The 12,946-nt window shown below is 35.3% G+C and overlaps 1 long non-coding RNA gene across 1 annotated transcript in view; it reads left to right on the top strand.

Annotated features, from left to right (window-relative positions):
- Nucleotides 1–772: 772 nt before the first annotated feature.
- Nucleotides 773–12,946, top strand: part of LOC114883959 — a 219,713-nt gene continuing 207,539 nt past the window's right edge. The window contains exon 1 of the long non-coding RNA XR_003790738.1: nt 773–829. This is a non-coding gene — a long non-coding RNA (uncharacterized LOC114883959). The remainder of the gene's footprint in view (nt 830–12,946) is intronic.

Raw genomic sequence — 12,946 nt, 5'->3', positions numbered from 1 at the left:
TTGTTGCGGAGCACGGGCTCTGGGTGTTCGGGCTTCAACCACGTGGGCTCAGTAGTTGTGGCTCACAGGCTCTAGAACACAGGCTCAGTAGTTGTGGCGCATGGGCTTAGTTGCTCCACGGCATGTGGGATCTTCCGGACCAGGGATAGAACCCGTGTACCCTGCATTGGCAGGCGGATTCTTAACCACTGGCCTCCAGGGAAGTTCCAGGATACAGTTTTAGATTGGCTGTTTGTACATTAAATATTTGTGTTATGATTAGGTCAATTTACATAATATACTTCTACCACTGAGTTCCATCCTCAACTTAGAAATCATCTCTAATTATTTTTGCAGAAGAAATTTGCTGTCATTTACTTTGCACTTTTACCAGATAGAGACCTGTGAGAAAATCTTTTCCTAAATAAGTGCTTAAACTACTAATAAATTAAAATGTATCCATCATTAATAATTTATTATTTAATGTGAAATGAATTTCTATTATTACCTTCTACCTCATTTTTGGGAGGGAAGGGTGATGAATAATACTTCGCAGGCTTTCCTTTCCTTTGGAAACAGTACTTCCATTCTGTGATGTGATGAAGCAGTCAATGTTCATTTTGGCCATGACCTCCATAGTTTGCAGATTTTTATCAACTTCCTACTCAGAATACCTCATTTTCATCCAAACATACATATTAAAACTCTCAATTCTCCTTGATCATTTAAATTGCTACTTTCTAGATCTTTTCCTTAAAACAAACTTTCTTTTTTTTATAGTTACAGACTTCTGGATTTCTTGAATTCTTCTGTGAACAAAAGAATACATCAAAGAAGAACTCTTCCCTTGGTATGTACACACATCCCAATTGGGATGCCCATAGAATCTTTTTCAGAGTGCTTTGTTTTATTCAAAGTGGTTGAAGGTTGATTTCAGCTGGGAGGGTGTTCTCCTGTTTGATTTCTTAGACATGATGATTTGGAATATGTGTGACATAAAATTGAGTAACTTAAATTTTAATGGCTTTACTTCCAAAACTCTCATACATTTTATTTCTGATTTTCCTGCATGAATTTGACTTTTGCTATGAGTGTCTTTATGCCCTCTGCACACTACGATGTACTCATCAACTATGTAACTTTTGGTCCTGAGAAAATGAATCCAGTTGCTGAAGATTCTATTGGTATGTATGTAGGAACAATTGGCAATTTCTAAGGAAGGTCTTGTCATTATAAGTTGTGAGCTTTGGCAATTTCCATGGTTAGTTATGGCTGGTCTTGGTGAATGTCATGTGTATGGCTCATAGATGCATTCCTTTTTGAGAATGGGTGTAACTGTGGATCCCGCATTGTTTTAGAAATGAATGAAGCACAACGATGAAAATCCATAGAGTAGTGAAATAGGATGTTGTTTGGAATTCATTTCCGTGGCTGTAGCTAGACTTGAGGACATGGCAAATGCACTCACCAGAAAAATTATGGTTTGGATTTTCTTAAATAGGGAAAAAGAAGGGGAAAGAAAGAGAGTTTCAGTGTGAAGGCATGTTGGAAGCAGAAGCAAGTTGACATTTGCCATTCCTATGCCACAATGCTTCTGACCCTGAGAGCATTTCATTTTCTAGCAAAACCTCTCTCTCTCTGACCTGAAGTATACAAGGCAAGATTTTGTATTGCTTTGGAAATGTACTCCTGCGTCCTATGATTGGAAAATAGAGACACTGCTAAGGAAGAGCAGGGACTTAGGTGAGTACATCAGATATTCATTTGATGAAGTGTTGAGTAAACTAGATGGTTGGTATCAAATGCCTTGATAAAATATTTTAGAAATCAGAACTAGTTCCCATTAAAAAAATACACCCCTCTGGAGGAATTTGCTTATGACTTTCACCTTTTGTTTTCATTTATTTCAATAGTTTTAAAAATTAAGTATATCTATAAGCATAAGCCAAGCTTGGACTATAGATTTTAAAAAGTCAATGTGTTTGACCGTGGATATTTGATCCCTACCTGGTCATCTGGTGTCCTCATCCTGGTTATTAGAGCAACATCTGCTTAGATGGAATACAAACATTTGTGCACGTTGGAGCCCAAAACACTTGAATTTTCCAACAATGAGAACATTGGGTGTTTCTCTTTGTGTGTGCTAATGGTATGGACTGATTTTGCAGAATCACTGCAGCAGGTTGTAAATGATGTATGAAATGAAAAATTCCTGTCCAGTGCACAGAGCAAATATATACAGTTCTATGCAGTCACTGCAGTGCTGGGCTGTTTGTTTTAATATTTCCTTCAGACATATAGTCATTTTTTTGGTGAGTCGTATCCAGATGCTTACCATTGGCACAGAGCACCAATTTCCTTTATATATATTTCAAATGAATTTCAGTCATGTATAAGTATATTTAAATTAATGAAATACTAGATTTGAGGATTTGACCTTTAAAAAATAATATTTTATGAAAATCATAGCAGTATACTTGTTTTGAAAAATTTGTGAAATATCAAAGGGTCCACATAGTAAAATTAGTTATCATTTAATCTCATTATGGAAAAATATCCTTTGTTTACATTTACTATTATCTTTTAAGGCTTTTAGCCCCTGGATTAGATTGCATTCTTTTAAAAAATTATGTTGTCTTATTTGTGAATATTTTCCCCCATTACCAATAAGGCTTGAATATCTTTCTATGCTCTTCTGCAGTGTAACTTCATCACTGCATACTATTCAGTTACATGAGTGTAGCACAAGGAAGTGTTACCCATTCTTATTGAACAGTGGATATTTAGGTTGTTTCTAATTTTGCTAATACAAATAATCGTCTGTATAGGTACTACAGTGTTTATGAGATTTCATCAATTTTGGTATATATTCGTATATATATGAGGTATATATACCTCTGCTCTTCCCTTTCAAAATGTTCGTGGCTATTGTACTTGTTGTTCATGTTGGAGTTTGATGACGATCAGGTTATATTTATAAGTGACTGGAGTAGAAATGGCATCTCTGTAATACCGAGACATTCCACTGGAGAAGATACTGTGTGTCTACAGTTATTGGTAGATTTTCTAACATGGATTCACTCTAGGATACCAGAAATAAGCATCCCTAATTAGGTCACGATGAAATTTTAGTTAGGGTTTCTGCATATAATGCTTAAGTTATATCTATAAAGTTCTCTTTTTGTGCCATTTTTGTTAATTTTTTGAATGAGTGTTTCATAATATTAATAAAAAAGATTCCATCTCCCTAGCCCTCCTCCCCACCCACACCATGCTCTGCAGGAGTTTAAATAGCATGGAGGTAACCCCCACTCTTCTTTAGATGTAATAGAATTAATGTCTTCATCTGTCTTATTTGGGGGGATAAGTTCTTTGAAACTTCTAATTTCCTCTCAAGGTTATTTTAAGCTTAGGTTGTTTTCTTTCTCTTATTGAATCAACTTTGGTAATTTATATTTTCCTATTGAAATATCAATTCATCTGGAGGTTAAATTTGTTATTATAGATGCATATAAAAGATTATGTTATAATTTTTAAAAATAATCCTATCAATCTATTATTAAATCACTTTTCTCATTCTTTATATGAGATATCATTTTCTTATTAGCTTTGTCAGAGTTGGTTTGAAGAACCAGCTATTGAGTTTACTTACTATTTCCATAGTTTTTCTATTTTATTACTAGCTTCTTAAGTTGCATGTTCAATTCATGTTTACTATTCAAAATATTTAAAACTATTAATTTTCCCATGGTTTTCATTTTAGCTCTATCATATGACTTTTGATATGTTGTATTCATTCATTTTTTAAAATAATTTAATGTATTTAAATTTAATAAATAATTTAGTAAAAACCAATTTCATTCGTTGTTTGATAACCTGAAGTATTTTTATATCTTTTATGATCCAAAATTCTTTCAAAAGAGTAATTTTTAATTTTAAAGTGGTTGAATTTTAAGATTTTATCTGTTATTATTAATTTCTAGTTTTATTTGTCTCTGAGATACACCTGCTATGACTTTTACTTGAATTTTATTGACATTGTCCTTATAGAATAGTATGTATGATTATCTTTGGGAAGGAGTCCATGGGCACTGGAGATGAAAGTTATTTTATCTAGAGCAGAGAATTTAATCTTACTAGTTATATTATCAAGCTCTTCTACATCAGAGTTCATTTTTTGTCTTCTTTGAGCAATTGTGAGGGATGTTAAAATCCTTTATTAACTTGTTATTCTTTAACTCTTATTTATAGAGATGTTTGCATTCTGACAGAGCAGTATTATTTGACACATAAACATTGTATATTTGTGTTGAATTTTACTGCCTTAATATAAAATCTCACTGAACATCTAATGTGTTTTGCCTTGAATTTTCTTTATCTAATATTAATATTAAAACCTCTGTTTTCTTTAAATGTGTACCTCTTTAACAGCTCTTTGTCAATTTTTTTACTCATCCTTTTTGTACTCATTTGTCTTAGGTTTATCTCTTGTAATAAGTATGTAATTGGATTTTACTTTGTGGCTCAGTTTTCTACTTTTTGTCTTCTCACAGAGAAGGTTAAGGCATTTACAAATATTGTTATAAATAATGTATTAACTTCACTTCTTTCATTATGTTTTCTTTTCAATTCTTTGAGTGATTTTTTTCCCCATTCTTCTCTTTCTTTGAGCACATAGACTATACCATTCTTTGTTAATGTGGAATAGAGTATATGTTTGCTATTAAATTCTATTTTCATTTAAGTTTCTCCAAAGCTTCCTTTAATTTATATATCTCTGTGAAATTTAAGGGCAAATAACATTTTTACATCTTCTAGTTAAATGGAAGAATTTACCACCCTTCCCATTCCAACAGGCATACCACTGCTCTTTCACAACCCTGTATTTTGGACTTTGTTTCTACAATCTCAGGTTTTAGAAGAAGTGTTATTTTAAAAAAATCATTATTCTTACAGCATATACCTTATTCTTCAAGAGCAATATTTTAAAATTTATATTTAGCTTTTAAAATAGATGTGCTATAATTCTTTTGTTATTTCTATATATAACTGGTTTCAGTATTCCTAAATAGTGGTAGATCATTATACCTTCTTTCTTCTTTTTGAGCTCCTAATTTTTATTAATCCTTCAGTGAGTTTCAGTATGGCTTTAGATAATCTTTCAAGAAGGATGCATGGTTGGTATGTTTTCTGAAATCATAGATTTGTGAGGATATGTTTTAATTCTTTGTTTAGGTGTACATTTCTTGAGTTGCACCATTTCCTTTCAACTTTCTGTAATTTTGTTATATTGATTTCCACATCAAAGGAAAAGTCTGAAGCAAGGCTGATTTTTTTTTTATATATGTATGAATCATTGGTGTGTGTGTCTCTTGTTGTTTTTCTATGCCTGGATGTTTGTGAGACTTTATTCTTGTAACTCAAAAATTTTGACAGGATGCATCCAAGTATGGGTTTGCCTTGATAATAATCGACCTTTTCATCTTTACCCACTGGAAGTTTTTCAGTGGATGAGCATTTTCATCTATTATAGCTTAAATTACTAGGTTTGTCACATGTATGATGATCTTCTCAAGAACCCCAGTAATCTAGATGTTGAAACAGTAAGTTCTATGAAGGCAGGAGCCATAGCAGTTTTGTTCACTGTTCTGTACCTAGGTGTATAGGTCCAGAGCCTGGCACATTCTAGACATTCTGTGTATGTATATGTGTAATATATAAATATATATATATATATATTTTTTTTAATGGATAGGTAAATGAATGAATGATAAGCCCCCATCTCTGACGTTCATTGTACATTTTCCTCTCTGATAATTTTAATCTTATTTTTTCCTCTGCTTTTAGGGATGTTTTGTGAAATAGACTTTCCAGGAAACCATAAAGCTGAAGCTTCTACTTCAAGGTTACTTGAGCATTGACTTTACTTCCCTTGTTTCCTTCCCCTGCCTTCTTATGAAGATATGGCTTTAATGGAACTGTCTTTAGCTTGAGGATCAGCAAAGTCTCATAAGTCTGAAACATTCCCTATTAACACATAACTAGTTCAGGTTCTTCCCAATTGATAATTAAGTCCAAGAGTAAGGAAGAGGAGGTAAGCTAGGACTGAACTCAGATCCAAAGGCTCCTTCTTGGCCAGTGCATATCACTGACAACTGACTGCTTCTGTGTCAGCCTTTGCTGCATAACAAACCACCTCCAAATTTAGTGGCTTAAAACAGGGTCTTTTATTAGCTTGTGCTTCTCTTTGGGCTAGGCTCAGCTGGGCAGTTCTGTAAGTCTCACACATGCACACTCATGTCACTGTAGTCAGCTGGTGGGTCAATTGCAGGTGATCCTGATGGCCTCACACATGTGTCTGGTGTTAGAGCCACAAGTGTGAGAGTTCCTAAAGCAGCAAGCATGGGAAAACCCCAATGCATAAGCACTTTTCAAGCCTCTGATGGCATACTTTGCTAATATTCCATTGACCAAAGAAAGTCACGACTAGTTAAAATTCAAGGGGTAGAGAAATGAGCTCTAGTTCTTAATTGGAAGAACTTTCATGTCATATTGCAATGGCCTGGATGCAGGGAGTGGGCATATTTTAGGCCACCTTTACAATTCACTGTACTCCTGTTAGGGACTCTGGAAACAAAAGGTATTCATGCTGAAACATATCTATCTATTCCTGACTCTATTGCTCTTTTGGCCAATTAAATTGGAACTTAATCTAACCTTAGACTGTGTGTTTGATTTGTTGTCCCTCTGAAACGTTACACTGTGCTCTTTCTGCATTAACATTCTGGTATTTACTGCCTTTAATGTAGATTCGCATTCTGTCAATGCATTTTTGGTTACATATAGTCTCTTCTTACTGCATTCATCTTTTTTTATTCTGTTACTGTTTCATATTTTTCCTTATAATTTTCTGTACCTTCCACAATGAGGTCTATTTCCTCAAGTATCGTATTTTTCAGAGACAATGATCTTTCTCTGAGTTTGTGGGATGTTTTTAATTCCCTCTCTGCATTAGTCTTATTGTAGATGCTCTGTTTGGTATTTGTCAACAGACTTGGGGATTTGCTCTTATGTCTGTCTTCTTGTGTGGTGGTCAGATTTCCTTCTTGGATCTACATATGGAAGATGTAGTAATGTACATACCTCCTAGTCCAATTCCCAGTTTTTAGGGAGTATCATTTAGAGAGCTAATCCGTGAAAGCCTAGATCTCTGTTCAAATGGAATACATAAACTCAAATTCCCGGCATGCACTCCTGTTCTCCCTCTTCTGCCCAAACTTCAGTACTTCAGTTTTTTTTTTTTAATTTATTTATTTGTTCATTTTTGGCTGTGCTGGGTCTTTGTTGCTGCATGCTGGCTTTCTCTAGCTGCAGCGAGCAGGGGCTACTCATTGTTGTGATGCATGGGCTTCTCATTGCGGTGGCTTCTCTTGTTGTAGAGCATGGGCTCTAGGCGCGTGGGCTTCAGTAGTTGTGGTACGCAGGCTCAGTAATTGTGGCTTGGGAGCTCTAGAGCACAGGCTCAGTAGTTGTGGTGAACAGTCTTAGTTGCTCCACAGCATGTGGGATCTTCCCGGACCAGGGCTCGAACTCGTGTCCCCTGCACTGGCAGACGGATTTTTAACCACTGCACCACCAGGGGAGTCCCAGTACTTCAGTTTTGAGGATGGTATTTCCCAGGGAGATGGTACGGTGCTCCCCTTCCCCCATTCTCTTTTTTTCTTCCTTTCTGTAGTGTCTGTGGTTAGATGGCCGGTGGGTTAGTGGATAGATTTTTGTGGGAAAATATTCTGGCTCCTCGTCAAGCAACTCTTGCCTGGTGTAGAGACAGCTGCTAGTCTTCTGATCTCCTAGGTCTGCAGGCGCTGAGGTGTTTCTTACTTGCTGCAATGGGAGTGGGAGGGGTCATTTTTGACAGTAGGAGGAATGTGAACTCTTTTCCTGTCTGCTCTGTTTATGTGCAGGTTTTGTGATTTTTTGCAACCACTTTCATTAATAATATTTTATACATACAAAATGAAATACATAATATATGAATGTTATAAAGTATAGTAATGAAATGAATGCCAATAAACTTAGGACTCAGGTTAAGAAGAGAAACACAAGCAGGGCCATGGCATCTACCTCTTGGACTTTCCCTAGTCTTATCCTACATCCTCCCACCAAGAAATAACCACTATTCTAAATATTGGGGTCTCTACTCCCTTGCCTTTCAAAAAACAGTTTTATTTAATATGTATGTTGAATTGAACAATATATTGCTTAGATTTTTAAAATTTGGGAACGTTATAAAAATTGTTATCACACAGAATATAGACTGATGCCAGTGACAAATTTTCACCCAATATTGTGTTTCCAAGATTCATTTCCATTGCTCCATGTAAATGTATTTTATTCATTTCCATTGCTGTACAGTAGGCCTTTTGTGGAAATGCATCATGTTTTTAAAAATCTCTTAATTAAATTAAAAACAATGTTTTTGTCTAATAAACATAATGTCGCTTTGAATATTTGGGTATATTTCTTCTCGTTTTTATGTGTAACAATTTCTTTTGGATATACACATACTTCATGAAAGTATATAAATATAAATGTATAAAAATGTGAAGTGTAAATAATTATAAGGTCTTTCTTAGGTTCATTTTAATGTCCGTAGAATCTTAGTATAGATCATTTGTACCTTCTCCCTTTTTAAATTATTCTATCTTATCATGTATTTATCAATTTTATAATTCTTTTCAAAAATAATAACTTTTGGCTTTGCTGATCATTTTCAATAATGTTTCTTTTCTATTTTACTAATTTCTGCTCTTTATGATTTGGTATGGGTACTGAGTTTTGAAAAGTAGGTAAAATTTGGCCAATTTAAGAGCATAAAATACTTAAATATTTGTCAGACATAAAATGTTAATGATTGCACTCACGAGAATATTGGAAATACTGTTTTAATATGTGTTGTTGAAGTAAATAGTCCTATTGGATACCCTGAAGTTCAGAAATGTTGAAATAGAAGTCTTATACACTTAGAATCATTTGATTTCATTTAAGCATGAATATTAATCTCTGAGATACTGGTGATATTTTAGGTCTCTTATTTATCTCTTAGGTTTACCACACTCACCCTATTCCCAGGATGTCCTTGTTCCTTTCTCTTTTCCTAGCTCTTGATAAAATTAGATTCTTAGATGGATCTCCTCCTAGGAGTGCCACAATAGAAATTATATGGTAGTGTTTTCCTAATAGATTTTGTTTGCCACCCAAACCTGTCTTATGTACACGATTCTGTCCTTAAACTATTATCAATTTTCATTTGCTTTGATTACCGATATTCCCTATCATGCATTCCCCCACCCACCCAAATCTGCCCCCCATTCTTGGATAGTATCAATTTTATTCACCTAGTATTTCTGTCTTTGAAAAAAGCAGAAGGAAGACATTGTTAGATGGGCCATTTAACTGAAGAATGGCATGTCACACATTCTTTTTCTATATATATAATAAGAGAGATGTATATAGGTTAATGCAAGTATTTATAGAGGTGAATATTACAGCTATCTTATGATATTTAAGACTAAATGCCACAGTTGTATTTTTTTTTAAGTAAGTCTAAACTTCCCTTAAAGGAAAGCTGAGAAAAGTAGTAATTTGGAACTAATTGGCTTAACTTAAAAAGCTCCCCTGTGACATCGGAGTGTGTTTCATGCAATTGCTTTCTAAGACTTCCTCATTAAAATACAGACTACTCTTTTTCTTCAGTAAATGCTAGTCCCGCCTCCCATGCCATTGTATAGTTGGTCCTGGGGGAAGTAAAATCTGGCATCTAAAATTTGGTGCACATATTTTGTTACTCTCCTGACTTTTCTCCTTATTTCATTTCCCCTGTTGTTTTCCTGTCTAGTCAAATGTTGGCCTTGGCTCTATCAATTTTAGAAGAATAAAGTCGTACTGATAATCTTCATGTTCTCTTTCTACATTGGGGAGAATATTAAAGAAAGAAAAGATTTAGCCTAAGCAGTTACTGATTACCTGCTTTCCACCTTTTTCTTAACTTGTTTTAAGACCCGGGGTCCTAAATTCTTTACTGTAGTGATTCTATAATGGCCATCAAAATAAGGAAATCTTTCCCCTCTTGAGTCCTTTCACCTTTCATAATTTTATTCCATCTTATACCCATTCAGTTTGAAGGGACTTTTGGCCTCTCGCATCATTGTTTTCGTATTTTATACTGGTATGGCATCATGTCCACTTCCTAAATCCTGTAACCTTGAGCTGGGTGCATACCAACAGTTTAATGGTCCTTCTGGTTTAGTCTTTGGTCCAAAAAGTAGTCAGTGTTGTGATGCTTCTCAGGGAGAGATATTTAGCAGTGCAGAGTTGTTCCTGAGGAAAACCGCCTCGTCCAGCTGGTAAGCGATTTATGCCCTGAAGCATGAAGATTTCATAGCCCTTGTAATTTTATCCTTCCTGGTGTTGCTGGAGGTGCTATTTTTATTCATATAAATATTTAATCTTCTATAAAACTTATTAAGCTGTTGGCCTCAATAACATTTTTTGGCAGCAAGTTCCCTAGGTTAAAGGGACACAGTCAAGTACAACAGCTTAGCTCAAGATCACAGTTTTAAATAAAGGTATAAAAGGTGATTTTCTGAGATTTAAAAAAAGACTCCAGCAAAGCTGTTTGGGGTTCGGCTATGGCATTTCCCAATAATGCTTCCAGGGTCTCAGTAGCACTGAGTTGGCATCTGAGGAAGCAAGCTCAGTTGAAACTAAAGTGAAAGTAGTTAATATATGTATTTTTCTGGACCTAGTAAAGATGAAAAGCAGACAAAACGTATGGGCAATGTTCTTTAATTTCTTAGCATTCAGGTCTTCACATGAACATTTTTGCATGACTGTCAATCCATGGAATTATTTCTCCCTATTAGTCTCCCGTAACCCTCTTTAAGTAGTTGGCTTCTTTGGATGGATACCTCTTGTTAAAATGGGTGACCTTTCCCGGAGCTTCTTTGTTGGTCAGAGGACCAGCAGGCAATGTGTTGTGGCATCTTCTAATTCCCTTTAGATGGTTATCTGGAGATCAAGTGGAGGTTTCTCCAGTTGAATTTAGTAGTCACATCCACATTGGAAAATTTAAACATAAGCATCTTGACTTATGTGCATGGACTACCCAGGTGGATGTGAATTAACTCTGGAGTTGTACATTTCTTTGTCTTCCTGCCTATTTATAGTAGCTAGTACATTTGACCTTGAACATGATGGATACTTGCACCACAGAATAGTCTGGCATACATAGACCTATACTGGCTTAGAGGGTATATCTAACTTAGATGAATTAATCTCTGTTGGCAGCCCTAATATAGGAAGCTCATGATTCTCAAGGAAGAAAAATAACATACATGCTACTAATCAACACAAACCATGGGATATATAATGAAGTTATAAATTATGAGAACTTATAAGGGCTGTAGAAATTCAGAGAAGGGATTGGTAATTATTGACCAGAATGCTTTAAGAGATGGTGGTAATTTGAACGACTCTTCTGGCAACCTGAGATTTGAACAAGGGAAGTGAAAGTGAGTGGGAGAGGAGGTAATGAGTAGTGCTGGCTAAGGCAATGCTACCATTCAATAGCAACACAACTTGAGTGTAATAGCTTTCGTGACTTCTAAAATAGATTCTCATCTAAAGGATCATTGATGAGATTAAGTGTTGGTTCAGTCCATATTATGTGGAACTAAATTGAGTCCTAATCTTTCTTTTACCAGTTAGTATCCTTCCTATTGATATAATTAAAGAATATTCTTATAGGTCCAAATATCAGGGCCCAGTATTTTCTTAAATACCTTTAACTCATCTTGCTTAGCAGTTCTTTAGCTCCTTATGTTAAATAAGGGACCAAACTGTCATGCAGGCTGGATGAGTGCAAACTAGTCTAGCCACTTTGGAAGGTGCTCTAGCAGCTTTTTATAAAGTTAAATATACATGTACCATATGACCCAGAAAACCTACTCCTAGGGATTTGCCCAAGAGAAATAAAAACTTACAGTCACATCAAAATTTGTCTGTGAAAGTTTACAGTTGCTTCATTCATAATCACCCAAAGTTGGAAACAGTACAGACGTCCTTCAGCTAAGCAGTGGCATGTCCATACAAAGGAATGCTAATCAGCAATAAAAAGGAGTGAACAGCATGGACAAACCTCAGATGCATTATGCTAAGTGAGGGAAGCCAGATGCAAAAATCTCCGTGCTACTGATTCCATTTGCATTGCATTCTGAAAAAGGTGAAACTTTAGGGAAAGATAACAGATTGGTGATTGCCAAGGATTGGGGCTTAGGGGAAGCATTGACTAAATGTATAAGGGTGTTCTGGGGGAGTGATGGAACTTTTCAGTATCCTGGGATTAGTGGTGGTTACCTGACTATGCATTTGGCAAAACTCATAAAACTGAATACTAAAGTGGGTGGATTTTATTCATGTTAATTATACTTCAATAAGCCTTACTTAAAAAAAGAAGTGGCCAGCCATCTGATGTTCACAGATCTGACATTATGACCTTACATTGGTACCCTGTGGTACAGTTCTCAGTATTTCACACGGTAGCATCTTCTCCATCTTAAAAGGTTTTGTTTATAAACTTCCATCATCCTTTGAAGAAATGTTTAAAACTCACTTAGGATTTTGGTGGAGATGCTCAAAGACCTAAAATCGATGATTGTAGCTCCCTTTGAAACACAAGCATTTTATATGTAAATAAAGAGGAACTACTTTAGAAGGACTGGCTATTTCATATATGAATAGGTGACTCTTTCGAGACATGTTTATGACATGATGGAATCCCATGTAACTTCTTTGCTGTGTAACAGATCTACAGACCTTATAAGATGTGGAGATTTGAACCCTTTAAACCAATCTGCACATACACTTTTCCAGATATGAATAAACTCCCTAGTCCACTGTCTCCAAA

This window comes from Monodon monoceros, unplaced genomic scaffold, assembly GCF_005190385.1.
Source record: "Monodon monoceros isolate NGI ecotype Baffin Bay Population unplaced genomic scaffold, NGI_Narwhal_1 Super_Scaffold_10, whole genome shotgun sequence".
In the NCBI taxonomy this organism is placed as follows: domain Eukaryota; kingdom Metazoa; phylum Chordata; class Mammalia; order Artiodactyla; family Monodontidae; genus Monodon; species Monodon monoceros.
This window is presented reverse-complemented; position numbering and strand designations above follow the sequence as displayed.